This window comes from Lissotriton helveticus, chromosome 4_1, assembly GCF_964261635.1.
Source record: "Lissotriton helveticus chromosome 4_1, aLisHel1.1, whole genome shotgun sequence".
In the NCBI taxonomy this organism is placed as follows: Eukaryota; Metazoa; Chordata; class Amphibia; order Caudata; family Salamandridae; genus Lissotriton; species Lissotriton helveticus.
Genome location: NC_136063.1, coordinates 89,511,820 through 89,526,140, shown reverse-complemented (window position 1 = coordinate 89,526,140; position 14,321 = coordinate 89,511,820). Strand labels below are relative to the sequence as shown.

The window sequence follows — 14,321 nt, the reverse complement described above, 5'->3', positions numbered from 1 at the left end:
TTGTAACTTGCACAAATGTCACTTTTTTCCTCCTGTAATGCACCGTTTGCTACCTCTTGTATTATGTTTGCTCACAATTGTCACTTTTGCCTCATGTAATTTACGCTTGCTTTTGTAATTTGTTTACTTGTAATTTTCTCCTCATGTATCATTACTATTCCTATTTTGAAGCGCTCTGACACCTTCGGGTAAAGTCTGCGCTATATAAAAACGCATAAATAAATACAAAAAAATAAAAAAAACCTTGCAGGGACTGGCACCCTATAATACAAGCTTCAAGATCTCGGAGGAAACTGTAAAAAACTCAGCTACTAATCTTTCTCTCCTCCTCTCGCCATTTCCCTTTCTGTCTATTTGTCTGATTTACTGTATAACTCTTTCTTCTTCTTGGACATCGCTTTGTGTTCCTCGCTCTCTCTGTCCCTCTCTGTCAGAAAGCTCCAGAGATCTCAAAGGTAACTGTGGACATTGTCTGTTACTACAAACACTCAGACACACTAACTTTTTCAGCCACTCTAACAGCAAAATCGTAATTGTGCACAACTACAGTTATTACCCTCACACTCTATCTATCTCTGGCTCACCATGTGTATCTCTCCCAGTCCCACTTTGCTTCACTGTAACTGAATAATACTTGTCACTACACACATGCATACTTTCTCTCTGTCCCTCTTGCTAACACTCTTGGTTTGTTTGTCTCTTTCTCTGATAGATCTCAAAGGCTGATCTGAATAATCACATACACTCCATCTCTTTCACTCCCCCTCTCTCTCTCTCTTTGTATAAGTATATGTATGTATATATATATATATATATCCCAATCTTCTACTCACTTCTGCAATATCCTCCATATGTTAGTCTCACTCTCTCTCTTTCTCTCTCTCTCTCTTTTGCTTTTTTCCCTCTCCCGGTTAGACCTCATGTAAAACCTCAGTAGTGATGTGGATTTGTGTCTGGTTTTGTGGCAATTCCTTCCATTTTGCTAAATGCTCAATGTATCGGGGTAAAAGATGTATCAATTTTCCGTACCGATTTTTTGTTAAAGGGTTTAGGGTTAAAAAAAACTCGTACTTTTGCACAATGCACCTTACTGTATCTCCCCCATAAGGGGTGGGGAACGATACTATGTCTATCATTTGGGGTGCAGTTCTTGTGCACTTTCCCCTTCCCTTCCATGTTCAGGATAGGATGGCTATACATAGCAAGGAAATTTAAAAGTTGATCTTTATTATATTTTAAGTTAGTCCAGAACTCTTACACATTCTCGATGTCTTAGATACTAGGTTTACCTTATTGTTAGCTTTATTTATCTCGGACATCCTTATTTTGCTTTTTTTGTAGTGGAGCAGATGCATCAGGCACAAGTGATACCAGGAGCTTGCACTAGATATACTGTGCTTGTTGATAGAAGTGTGTGGTAATGTGGAAACAGATGGCACTAGGCCCTTCCCAAGGCTACATTATTTACTGCACAAGCACAGTTCTTTTTGTTTTTTCTTTGGAGTATTTTATATTATTAATACCTGTGGATTAATGATTTAAATGGTTCTATTCATAGGGGTGAAGGGGGTAGGACGTGCCCCTGGGTGCCAAGTCAAAGCACCTGTTATTGAAGGGAGGCTCCGTATGTGGGGAAAGGGCTACCTCACTCAACAGACAATCCGGAGTGGGCCGGGGAAGAGTGGAAGGGGGTGTAGCATTAAAGAAAAGGAGCGTATAGATAGCGGACAAACTTAGGATAATGGGCTATGTGGCACCAAGTTATATCCAGAGGCCAATGTGATTTTTGGCAGGCTCTATACTCTCAAGGGCTTATATGTAACTTTTCAACATAGTTTGTGCAATTGGAAAATAGAAATATGAGAGAACATAGCAGACTTTTTTTTAAGTGGTATAATCCGACTGACGAATGTCACAACTGCTGAAGGTAATTTCATGTAATGTTAATGGTTTTTTAAATGTACAAAAAAGAGGAGCCGTGCTAAAATGTCTAGAATCCTTCTTCCCGCAAGTGATTTTTTTGCAGGAGACTCTAACTCTCCCAACTTGACATTCCCCAAGAAATATGCCCAAGCATACCTTGCTTCGGCCTATGCTGCAGTGCGTGGAACGGGTATTCTTTTTTCTACAGAGCCCGATTGGGTGGTGGGCAAGGTGATTCGGGATGAGGGAGCCTGGTGGATTTGGATAGAAGGCGAAGTTAATGAGATAGCTGTCACCTGCTTAACTGCTATGGGCCAATCGGAAATGACTGTGTGGGCCTGAAACAGGTATATGACTTGCTGTTGAATGCGCATGGGTATATAATTATGGGAGGAGATTTTAACTTCATACAAGATCTGTGCCTGGATACCTCTAGCAAGGAAAAAAGCAATTAAAACCGAAAACAGACAGGCTTTTAAAAATTATAAAAGAGGATTTTGCCTTACTAGATCCATGGAAGGTAGATCATCCAGGCAGCTCTGAGTTCAGGTCCTACTAAGGGAGATTTAAAACAGCATCCCGTTTGGATTTTCTTTTTATAAGTATTCATCTTACAAGGGCAGACTCTCTGATTCTCTCTAACCCATTCTCAGATCACTCTCTAGTTTCCTTGGTAATACACACGCCCACCCCCAAGAGAAAAAATAACAGGTGGCATTTTGATAAAACATTACTGTCTGACCAAAAATGGATTGATGAAACTCGCAATTTCAATACGTGTTTTTTTTAAGAAAATGTAAAAACGGCACCAGGTTTTATGGTGTGGGAAGCTTTCAGGGCCACATTTAGGGGTCGGGTGGTGCCCTACAGGGCCAAACTTCACAAAAGGAGGAAACTTAAGATTGATGGATTCCAGGAAGGAGTGGAGCGGGCTAGGAGAGAACTTTTGGGTAGGCCAACCGGGGAACTAGAAGTAGAGGCACTCCAGCAGGAATTACTATGGGCAAAGGAGGAGTTCAAAAGGAAATTGCTGGGAGTAAAGCTTCTGGACAGAAGGCCCACAAGGAGAGCCAGCACATCAGCAAATTCCTAGCCTGGTCCACAAAAATGCACCAGAGCAAGCAGTCTATTCCACAAATTAGAGATCCCAGTACTAGATGCCTGGTGAATGATAAAAATGAAATTGCTGAAGTTTTTGTGTCTCATTTCAGTAAGATCTATGCGGACGTCCAGATAGTTAGCCATCAGGCTCTTGTGGACTACTTTAGGTCAGTCCAGTTTCCTACGACCAGCGAGGAGGACTGTATGCACTTGAGTGAACCAATCACAACAGCAGAATTCAGTGAAATCATTAAGAAATGGGAAATGCGAAGGCAAGTGGTAATGATGGGATCCCTATTGAAGTTTACAAGTTATTTTTAGAAGAACTCGCTCCGTTTCTGGTATTGCTATACAACCAAACAATGGCCGGAGTGGGGGTCTCAGATACATTTAAGTAGTCAGTTGTGATCTCTATTTAAAAAAATTATAAGGACCTGAAAGACCCAAGTTCTTACCGCCCAATAAGTCTACCAAATGTAGACTACAAGCTTTTTATGAAAATGTGGGCGAACAGGATTGTGAGATGTGCGCAATATCTGGTACACGCAGATTAAACAAAGTTTTTGCCTGGAAGATCTATGGCTGCAAATACTTTTTATCTGACCCAGGCCATCGATTAATTTTTTGCTAGTTAGGACGGTGCAGCCCTTTTAATGATGGACGCAAAAAAGGCATTTGATTTAGTGGACTGGCAGACCCTTTTCTTTATTTGGGGGAGTTTGGCTTTCCATGCCGTCTGATTGAGATGCTCAGGAGAATTTATAGGGGAGCTATCGCAAAAATCATCATACATTCTGTTCTGAGGAGGTGGGAGAAGTGGCAATAAGGTGGGGTACGTGCCCTCTTTCCCCCCTTTTATTTTCACTCTTTATTGAGCCACTAACTATATAAATTTGTTCTTATGTATCAATCCAAGCTCCCCTGGTAAGAATGGCTAAAATCAAGTTGATTGCCACCAATTTGATCCTGTATCTAAGCCCAGAGAAAAAAAATATCCAGAGAGCGCTGGAAGAAATCCAGGCGTTTATAGAACTAGGGGGTATGAGGTTAAGCAGTCTGAAACTGAGCTTCTCCTATTTAATGTATCAGGAATAGAGTTTTCCAGAAGAGTTACAATTTCTGCCTCTAAAACATATTAGATACCTAGGCTTGTATGTATTCTTCAACTCTTTCCTCTGAATTATGGTACAACATTTGATAAAATAAAAAATCTACTAGGAAGATGGGCACTTTTACCTCTTATCAATAATAGGCAGAGTCTCTTTGATAAAGATGTCGATCCTTCCCCTGCTGATATTGTTATTCTTAAATCTTCCTTTAAAGATACCAATCTCATATTTTAATGAATTGGATAAGGTGATTCATGAGTTTTTCTGGGCTAAGAAAAAACCTTGGATTAAGTTATCTATTTTACAATTGGATGTAGAACAGGAGCGTTTTGCCTTACCGCATTTAGCTACTTATTACCAAGCTGCATTACTTAGCTTAACAACTCAGCTATCGGCCCCTGATTTGAATTTTGATAATTTTCTAATGGATCTTATGTTAACAGAGAGTGCAATTAAGCTACCAGCATTCCTGCATACTGCAAAGCTACCCAAAAAGACAAGATATAAGATTGTGAATACACTCTTAAGCCGCATATAGCGGTTTAATAAAAAGTATAATATTCCATCATGCCATGCATATTCCTCTATTTATGACTGTGAGTTATGGGGCCTTAAGCTCTGGTAAAAGGATATTCAGCACTAAAATATGCTAGGTTTTCATAAGCTATGGGACTTTTACAATGGTGCTAATTTGTTGTCGTGTCATAAATCAATCTGAACCTCAGAGCTGCGATCTTTGGTTTAGCTTCAAGCAGATTACATGCTTTCTCTCGACCAATTATACAGGAATTAGGGTAATTTAAAAGCAGCCTTTGAGGTAAATGTAATTGGCATGGGTAGTTGGTACAGGTTACTACACCAGGAGTTGAATAAGAGCCTGGTGGAAACAATGCTCCCAAAAATTGCGCAGGAAACCAACTGCTGGTTCAATAGCCAGGAATGGCTACGAGTCTGTGAGCTTGGCCAGAGGACTTTAAGGGCTGCCAATTTTAAAAGAATGGATTTCCTTTCTAAATGGTTGGCCTATTATACTCCCTCCGGACTCCATCAATGGTTTCCTACAACACCGAGTGACTGATTTACATGTAATTTGCCTGAAGAAGGAGATTGGACACATACATTTTTTACTTGCCCGAGATTACAATACTTTTGGGAGGAGGTGTGATATGATATGATATGATAAAGGGGATTTGTAGAGCGCACGTTCACCAGCGGTTTCTTGGCGCTTAAGTGGAGGGGCTGAGGGGCACAGCAGTGTGACGGAATTAGTTGTAGGCTAGGGAGAAAAGCCAGGTCTTAAGTGACTTCCTGAAGTGGGCATAGGAGGGGAGAAGGCGGAGTTCTGGGGGAGGGAGTTCCAGAAGAATGGGGCTTGGGAGGAAAATCTCAGGCCACCATGCTTCTTGCGTCTAAAGAAGCAGAGGGACAGGAGATTGGAGCCGGAGGAGCGTAGGGCACCGGAAGGGACCTAATGGTGCAATCAGGAGGAAATGAAAGAGGGTCCCTGGGAGGAGAGGGCTTTGTGGATCAGGCAGCCCAATTTAAAAAGGCTGCGCTGGGCCACTGGGAGCCAATGGAGGCTCCTAAGGAGGGATTTAGTTTGGCTGTACTTGGGCTGGCCATGAATAAGCCTGGCTGCTTGGTTCTGGACGAGTTCGAGTCGGTGAGATTGGTACGTAGGTATACCAGCATATAAAGAGTTTGCATAGTCAATGCGGGACATGACTAGTCCCAGGGAAACCTGGACGAGAGCTTCACGTGACAGCAGTCTGCTAATTTTCCTAATTCGGCGCAGGTGGAAGAAGCAGACGGAGACCACTCAATTAATTTGAGACCTCATGGAGAGGTCGTTGCTGATGGTAATGCCTAGGCTCTTGACCGAATTGACAGGGGATGGAGGGGGACCAAGGGAAAGGGGCCAGAAAGTGGAGTTCCAGGGGTTACCTAGGGGCCCCGTGAGGACCAACTCAGCCTTGTCGGGGTTAAGTTTGAGCTGGTTAGCATTCATCCAAGTGCTGATGAAGGTCATGGTGGATTGGACGTTCTCAAAAAGAGGAGGGGGAGGGGTCAATGGTAAAAATGAGCTGCAGGTCATCAGCGTAGTTAAAAATGACCACTGATCCTTTCTGGAGTTCGGAGATCAGGGGAAGGATATACAAGTTGAACAAAAGGGGGGAGAGGGAGGAGCCCTGAGGGACTCCACAGGTGAGTCGTTATCCTTCTGAGGTGAAGGGGGGGAGGCAAACGGCTTGGAAGCTGTCTTGGAGAAAAGAGGTGATCCATCTCAGCAGAGGACCCCGGATGCTGGCGCTCTCGACCCGATCGAGGAGAACAGCGTGGTCGACGGTGTGGAACGCCGCAGACAAATCCAGGAGCACCAGTGCTTGTGAGGTGTTCTGATCGGCTCCCTTTCTGAGCTCATCATGGACGGCCAGCGCAATGGATTCAGTGGAGTGTTGAGGCCTAAAGCCGGCTTGGTGGGGGTCCAAGTAGTGGGCGGATTCCACAAAGGTACTTAGGAAATTTGCCACAAAGGCCTCCAGGATTTTTGCCAGGTAGGGGAGAAGTGAAATTGGGCGAAAGTTTAGGTTTGGCTTTATTTGTTGGTTTTTCCTCTGTAGCTGGTCAGGTTTCCATATATAGACAATGTGTTTTTTCCTAGCCATAGGGATAGCCAGATCTTTAATATCACAGAATTCGAGATCTCAGAAAATCCCTACATTGGCTCAGTGGCTACCTAAGCTGGAAAGGACCTATAGATTCAAAGAGGCCTACATGAAGAGGATTGGAGCTCTGCTGAGATTTGGATTGACCAGGGAGGGATATGTGGCAACCACGCAAACAAACAACACTAGGTAATTTAAATGATACGTTATATACATTTTACATCAACAGTTAGTAACCTCTACATGCTTCCAGAATAGTTAAAAGGCGGGTAGTCCCCAGGCGATAGCATGGGGTACAGAATCAAACTAATTATGAAGTTCCCCTTCTCAACAAATTAAATGAAATTACATAGGTCATTAAGGTAGGGGTTACCCTTTACTGCCGAGCTGCTATGTAGAATGCTGGTTTTGCACATCATGTAAAATGGTATAGGAATTTGCGCTTTTTTTTTTACACGTCCTAAATATGAGACTTGATATTTTATAGATTTTATCTTTTTCTGTATATCCTGTTTATCATATTTGTCGTGTACAAATGGATGATGACATTTTATCTATTTGTTGTCCGGTTTTAAAATGAGATTGGGGATTTTGGAATTTTGTCAGTTTCTTGTATCTTGGTTAATATGCCTGCTGTGTTTTTACGCTCAAAACAAAAAAGAGTGGAATCTTTGGATCGGTGCACCTTAGAATCTCTGAATACCCTGCACTTTCAAATACCAAAGATCTTGTATCTTGAAATCTTTGAAGTCACACACTATGGAACATCCAGAGTCATGTTCCGTGGAATCTCTGCATTTTTGCACCTTGTAATTTCTGGATCCTTATACGTAGGACAGACCCTTGAAATCTTTAAACAGATAAACATTTCACTCATTTACGCCCTGTATCCTAGAGTCTCTGGGATTCTGCACGTTAATTCTCAGGGTCCCTGTACCTCTGAATCACTGGGACCGGACAGTGGACTCACTAAAGTTCTGTACCTTGGAATTTATCAAACCCTGCACCTTGCAGGCTCTGATGTACTGCACCCTCAGGACTCAGAGGTCCTGCACACGAGGACTTGCACCTTAGGGACTCTGAGGTCCTGCACCTTGGAGTCTTTGAGGTGCTTTACCGTGGAATGTCAGAGGTCCTGCACCCTGGAATGTCGAAGGTCGGGCACCTTGGAGACTCTGAAGTCCTGCAACTTGGAGATTTGGAGGTCCTGCAACTTGGAATGTCGTAGGTCCTGCTCCCTGCACTATGGACCCTGGTGCAAATTCTGTTTATGGGCATCTCATTTTAAGGCTAAGACGTTTGGATTGACTACTTTTAAATGGCTGCTTCTAACACCTCCCAAAGATGGAGCCTCATCTTTTCATCATTTTAGAGTTACTGGGACCCTGCACACTGGACTCACTGAAGTTCTGCACCTTGGAGGCTATAAGCTCCTGCACCTTGGAGTCTATGAGCTCCCACCCCTTAGAGGCTCTGAGGTCCTGAACATTGGAGACTTTGAGGTCCTGCGCCTTGGGGACTCGGAATTCCTGCACCCTGAGGACTCTGAGGACCTGCACACTGTGGACTCTGAGATTCTGCAACTTGGAGACTCAAGGGTCCTGCACCTTGGATCCCTGGGGTACTGCACCTTGGAGTCTCTGAAATCCTACAATTTGAACCCTGCTGCAAATTTGGTTTGTGAACATCTAATTTTGAGGTAGGGCCTTTAGTTTCACTACTTCTTGCTGGCTGCTTCTAACACCTCCTTACGAAGGATCCTCAACTTTCTTCTATTTCTTGTTGCTGCTCCCAGGTGGTGTTCTCTGAAGTATCAGAGGATTAGGCCCTCTCTTAGGACCCAAATTGCTTTCAGATTACCATAAACTACATGCACCGGATATTCACTCCAGGACTTCTCCAATAGTGAAATGGTTCCTGGCTGGGTCTATTTTGGTCACCTCCTCGCCAGCTTCCTCTGCATCGCTCCCTTCACCTCATTCCATTCCTGTTCATCTGCCTTTGTCTCTTCTTCTACCTCTCTTTTCACCTCCTCTATCCTTCTGAATATGTCAGTCCCTATCTCTCCCCCACGCTTCTCTGATGCCAGAAGTGAGGGTTCTAGACACTTTAAGAGGTTTGAAGATTTATTTGATGCTGACTACTGCGGATGGTGTGGACTGAAGAGAAGTAATTGTGGGTCAAAGAAAGGTTTCTTACCACCAGAAGCAAATCTGAAGAACAGAGTTGGGTTCATGAGGAGTGGAGGAGCCCTTTGAGAACTGGAGAGATATTACAAAAGAATGATTACTAATAGAAGTAGGCACAAATTGAAAAAGTATTTAGAGGAATTAAAATCTACATTGAAGGAACAAAGGGCCTGATTTAGAACTCAGGAAATGGGTTAATCCAGCGCAATGGTGTTAGATATGCCATCTGCAAAAATCTAAATCCTATTCGATTCTATGGGATTTTGATTTCGGCAGATAGGCTAGTTTTCACCGCTGTGACGGAGTAACCCAGAGTTTTCCGCTGAGTTCCAGCCCTAAATCTGAGAATCTGCGGAACAGCGCAGAAGCTAAAAAGTTTTCGTTTTTTAGAATGGCCATTGGACCTATTTGTACCTGTATTTCGGACAATTTGTGAATCAGAGACAGGTAGGAGCCCCTTTCTGTGCACAGTGTTCTAGTACATGTAGTACATTTTAGTTCAACTGCGAATTTCAGAAGTTCAGAGTAGAATCTATTCCTTCATGCACATCTTTTTGACACTGAAAGTACAATTTATATTGTTGCCTTTTCTAACAAGCGCTCCACTCCACACATTTATCATTATTGAAACTTTTTTATGCTCTCACTGTGGCTGAAACTAACAGACACACTTGCAGTGTTGGGCAAGCATAAGACTATAAAAGTAGAGGTTTGCTTTCAATTTTAATAACTGCTCTAAAGTCTTCCCCTTGTGGAAGCCCTAGTGTTAATCACAAGCGGTTGAAAAGTGTTTCGGCACAGCCTTCTGAACATAAAGCATCTGTATACCTTTGTCTCAGCTTGAACAATTGAAGTACTAGTCTTTCTACTATACCCAGTAATCCAGAATTCCACTGTTTGTCTTCATGTATCTCCCATTTTAATTTCGAACATGCTACCCTTAGTGGGTGGAATGTTCTAATAGTCTTATACCCCTCCTGCCTTAGGATTTAACAGTTGTTACAGGCTGCTCCCTCATTATAGGCCCTCACCAATAGCTCGGACCTAAATCAATCAATCAATCAATCAATCAATCAGGTATTTTTGAAGAACACTACTCACCCGTGAGGGTCTCAAGGCACAGGGGGGGAGGCTTCGAGCAGCTCCGTGGTCATCAGATGAGCTAGGTCTTGAGATTCCTTCTGAATAGGTGCAGTGTTGGGCTTCATCTGATGTGAAGGGGGAGTTTGTTCCAGGTCTTGGCCATGATGCAGGATAAGGATCTGCCAACCGCTCTGACCCTTTGCATGCTAGGGACTGTGGCAGGGCAGAGGTTTCTCTGTAGGCGTGTGTGAGCAGCTTGAAGGTTATTCTTTTTTCTACGGGGACCCAGTGGAGGTGGCGGAGGTGTTGGGTGATGTGGTCATGTCATAGTCCGGTCTGCTGGTGATCAGTGTGTCGGTGACGATCTTCCTGGAGTCAAGGGGGGGGAATCCATTTGAAGGTCTTGCAGAGTATGCGGAGGGTGTTTCATCATGTGAAGGATACAGAGTTGATCTGGCGGTTCATGGTGACGTCGGGTTCCTTGGTGAGGGAGAGGATGAGCTGGGTGTCATCATAGAATGAGACTATGATGGGGTACTCAGCATCTGATATCTGTAGATTCGGAGAGGAAGGGTGGGAGTATTAATATTTGTATTCCACCTGAGGGGAAAAATCTAATCCAGTCTAAGGCGGTTTCCTGGATGCCGGCATTGTGGAGTCTGGAGGCTAGTGTGTAGTGGGAGATGGTGTTGAAGTTTGCTAAGAGGTCTAGGAAGATGAGGGCTGCTGTGTGACCTTGGTTTAGGATGGAGCGGATGTTGTCAGTGGCGGCTATGAGGGCAGTTTCGGTGCTGTTGTTGCTGCGGAATCTGGATTGAGAGGTGTCGAGGATGGTGTAGGTTTCAATGAAGTTCGCTAGCTAGGTGTTGACGACTTTCTCGATGACTTTGGTGGTGAAGTGGAGAAGAGAAATGGGCCTGAAGTTCTTGAGGTCTGTTGCGTTTGCGGAGGGCTTCTTGAGGAGGGGTTTGACAACAGCGCATTTCCAGTCATCGGGGAATGTGGCGGTCTCGAGGAAGCAGTTGACCGCTTGTCGTACTTCAGGTGCGATGATGGTGGCTGCCCCATGGAAGATGTGGGGCGAGTAGGGGTCAGTGGGTGCTCCAGAGTGGATGCCTTTCATGTTCTTTGTGGTGTCTTCTGTGGTGAAAGGGGTCCAGGTGAGAAGGGTTGGCTGGATGGTGTCGCTGGTGAGGTTGGGTGTTGGGTAGGTACTGTGGATTTGGTTGTCGAAGTTGTCATAGAGGGGGCGTGGCTAGCCGAGCAGCGAGATGGCCGCTCTCTGAGTGAGCTCCGCCGGCTACTTTTACTAATCCTTACCTGATCCTGTTCCTGGTGACTTCGGACCCCCATTCCTTCGGGGTTCTGCTCCTAAGACCAGGCTGCTCCACCAGCCCGAGTTTCGAGCGCGGGGGCGGCTGCCCTCGGAAGCAGGACCGAACTCCGTTCTCACCGACCGGCGGACTGATCCTGTCCCCAGCCGGAAGTTCCTGCTACTGGGCGTCGCTGGGCGCTGTGGGCCGCGGCTGCATAGGCCCTGACCGTTCGAGGACATCCTGCCGGGGAAGAATATCGCGCCACTACAGGGGCGCTGCCGGAGGCGGATTGCGGCTGTTCCCCCGCTGCGGCCGCCGACGGTTGCATCTGGTGCGTGGCCACGGGGAGGAAGCGGAGACCGGAGCGGCTGATCGGGTGCTGTTGCGCCGCGGTGGGAGCGATCCCGCGGCTGCCGGAGATCGCGCGAGCGCCGGCGGCGCCCGGTGGGGGACAGAGTAACCGCGCCTGCACCATCCTCGCCATTGCAGTGCGGGAGCGGAGGTGAGCGGGTGCTGCTGCAGAGCTGGGAGTTTCAAACGGTGGAGTACACTGGTGAATGGACGCGCCTGGCCCCCCCGCTGCTCTAAGACACGGCAAACCTCAGCACCACACGCTTGAGCGCCGACTTGCAGCCCTGATCCCCTGAAACTCTTGAACTGCACTTTCTTAGGTGGGTACCCGACCATACTGCCAGCGCCCGCCATTTTGGACCGCGTGTAAGCCCTGGCTACGCGCGGACGACTTTACAGCGATTTCCAATTAATGCTGAGTGGAAGTAGTCTGGAGCGCACTGGCAACACCTGAGCAGCTGAGGTCACACAGAGCGCTTGATAGCTGAGACGCATTGAGGCGCTGCCCCACTACGGAACTGGGGGATTACTCTGTTAGCGGCGATGGGGAAAAATGACGCCAAGCAGTCAAAGCTGAGCTTTGATAATAGAAAACCGCCAAAGACGACGACGGTGGAGACTGATGGCGGCGCAACGTCGTCGCAAGGGGGTGCCCAGGACATAGATTTTGGAGCCCTCATCATGGAGGTGAGAACCAGCTTGAAGAGCATTGACGCCAAGCTAGACAATATGGCGGCACAACTCGAAACCGTGAAGACGAAAGTGGACACTCACGAGAAAAGGCTGGACTGTCTCGAGAATAGACAAACTGAGTGTTGTGAATTTCAGCAACAGGCCAAGAAGCACATCACGGCACTGGAGCGGGAAATGGACAGCCTGCGCGCCAAGTCGGACGATTTGGAAGCGCGTTCCAGAAGATCCAACGTTCGCATTACAGGCATTCCTGAAACTACAAACACCGGGAAGATGGAATCGTATGTGTCAGACCTACTCCATGAACTGTTTGATCCGGATCTGTCCCCGGTCTTCACGGTGGAGAGGGCGCACAGGTCCCTTGGGAAAAAGCCCCCGGTGGGCGCCCCACCGCGCCCAATTCTGGCTAAATTGCTCAACTACCAAGATAGAGACGTCATTCTACGCCTGGCGAGAGAGAAGGGTACAATCACACATCAAGGGAATCACATTTCCTTCTACCCGGATTTCACCCCACTGGTACAAGCGGCACGTAAGGAATTCCTACCGGCGAAGAAGGTCCTACTGCAAGCTGGAGTGCCCTACTCACTCTTATATCCGGCGAAATTGAAAGTCCATTACGATAACACCTCTCATTTCTTCACTGACGCCAAATCAGCCCTCAAATTTGCCAAACACATATGTGCTGGGGCCAGGAGAAAATCGCCACGACTGGAGGGCGCCTCGGAGCAACTCAGCGACAACGACTGAAACCTCTACAACGCTCATACTGCACGGACTCTGAACTACTTGTCCCGCTGGGGCTGGGGGACCTGATACGGTCTTCCGTGAAGGTATGCTCCTGCTGGACTGGCTCCTGTTGGGTAAGTCATTGAGCCGCCTTTGTGCTACCTTTTGCTGCAAACTCCATACCTCCGCTGGGACATTGGTTGACTCTGTCACTGGTGGATTACTGGAGGGGGGACGCTGTCGGGTCCCAGGGACATAACACTTTGACTGTAGCCACCCTGTGTATGCGGGGGCGTTAGCCGAGCACGCCACGCCTCATGGGGTGCCTCCCTTTCTTGTTGCTGTTGGGGTACTTCCACGCATTGCGTGCAGACTTTTGGGTTCTATCACGACCTGTTTGGGGGGTTGCTGAGGGTGGGGGGTGGAAGGGAGTTAATCCAAAGTTGCGAGTTCCTGTTTGTATTTGGTGCAATGTACTACTACGATTACTTATGTGTTCGCGTGCTCAGTCTGCAATTATGGCGTCTGGATGCCTGGGGGACCTCATGGGGCGGGGATGTGGGGTTGGGGCTTGTTCCGATTGGGTACTTTAATGGGGGGTATCAAACTCTGGACTTGGAACATTAGGGGCTTGGGGGACTACAAGAAAGCTCGCTTACTGCATGGAATGTTGTCCAGACACAATGTAGATGTATGCTTCCTTCAAGAAACGCATTTGAATGTCGCCCCATCAGCTCGACTGAAAAATTCCAGATGGGCACATGTTTATTCTTCCATCTATTCCAATTATGCGAGGGGGGTCGCCATACTCATTCGTAGGGGGCTGGATTGGCGGGAGTACTCCCAGGTGCGGGATGAGGAGGGTAGGTATGTCCTGCTGCATGGGTCATTACAGGGGCGACAAATTGTCCTAGCTGCAGTCTATGGCCCCAATGTGGACGATCCGGATTTTTTCAGGAATGTTTGGGCGAAAATTGTGTTACTGGACTGTCAGTCGGTGGTGTTGGGAGGGGACTTCAACACTGTGTTGAATGATGACATGGATCGCAGAGGCGTCAGCAGGCCGCAACACACTAGAACGCGCCAGGCGATATCTGATATAATGAGTGAGGGACTGCTGTCTGATGTATGGCGTGCCAGGAACCCGGGAGCGAAAGTGGG

The 14,321-nt window shown here is 46.6% G+C and overlaps 1 protein-coding gene across 1 annotated transcript in view; it reads right to left on the bottom strand.

The window, feature by feature from the left end:
* The window catches only part of LOC144828383 (E3 ubiquitin-protein ligase TRIM39-like), a 298,837-nt gene that overhangs the window by 64,369 nt on the left and 220,147 nt on the right, over window positions 1–14,321 (bottom strand). The gene's annotated exons all lie outside the window — the stretch shown is intronic.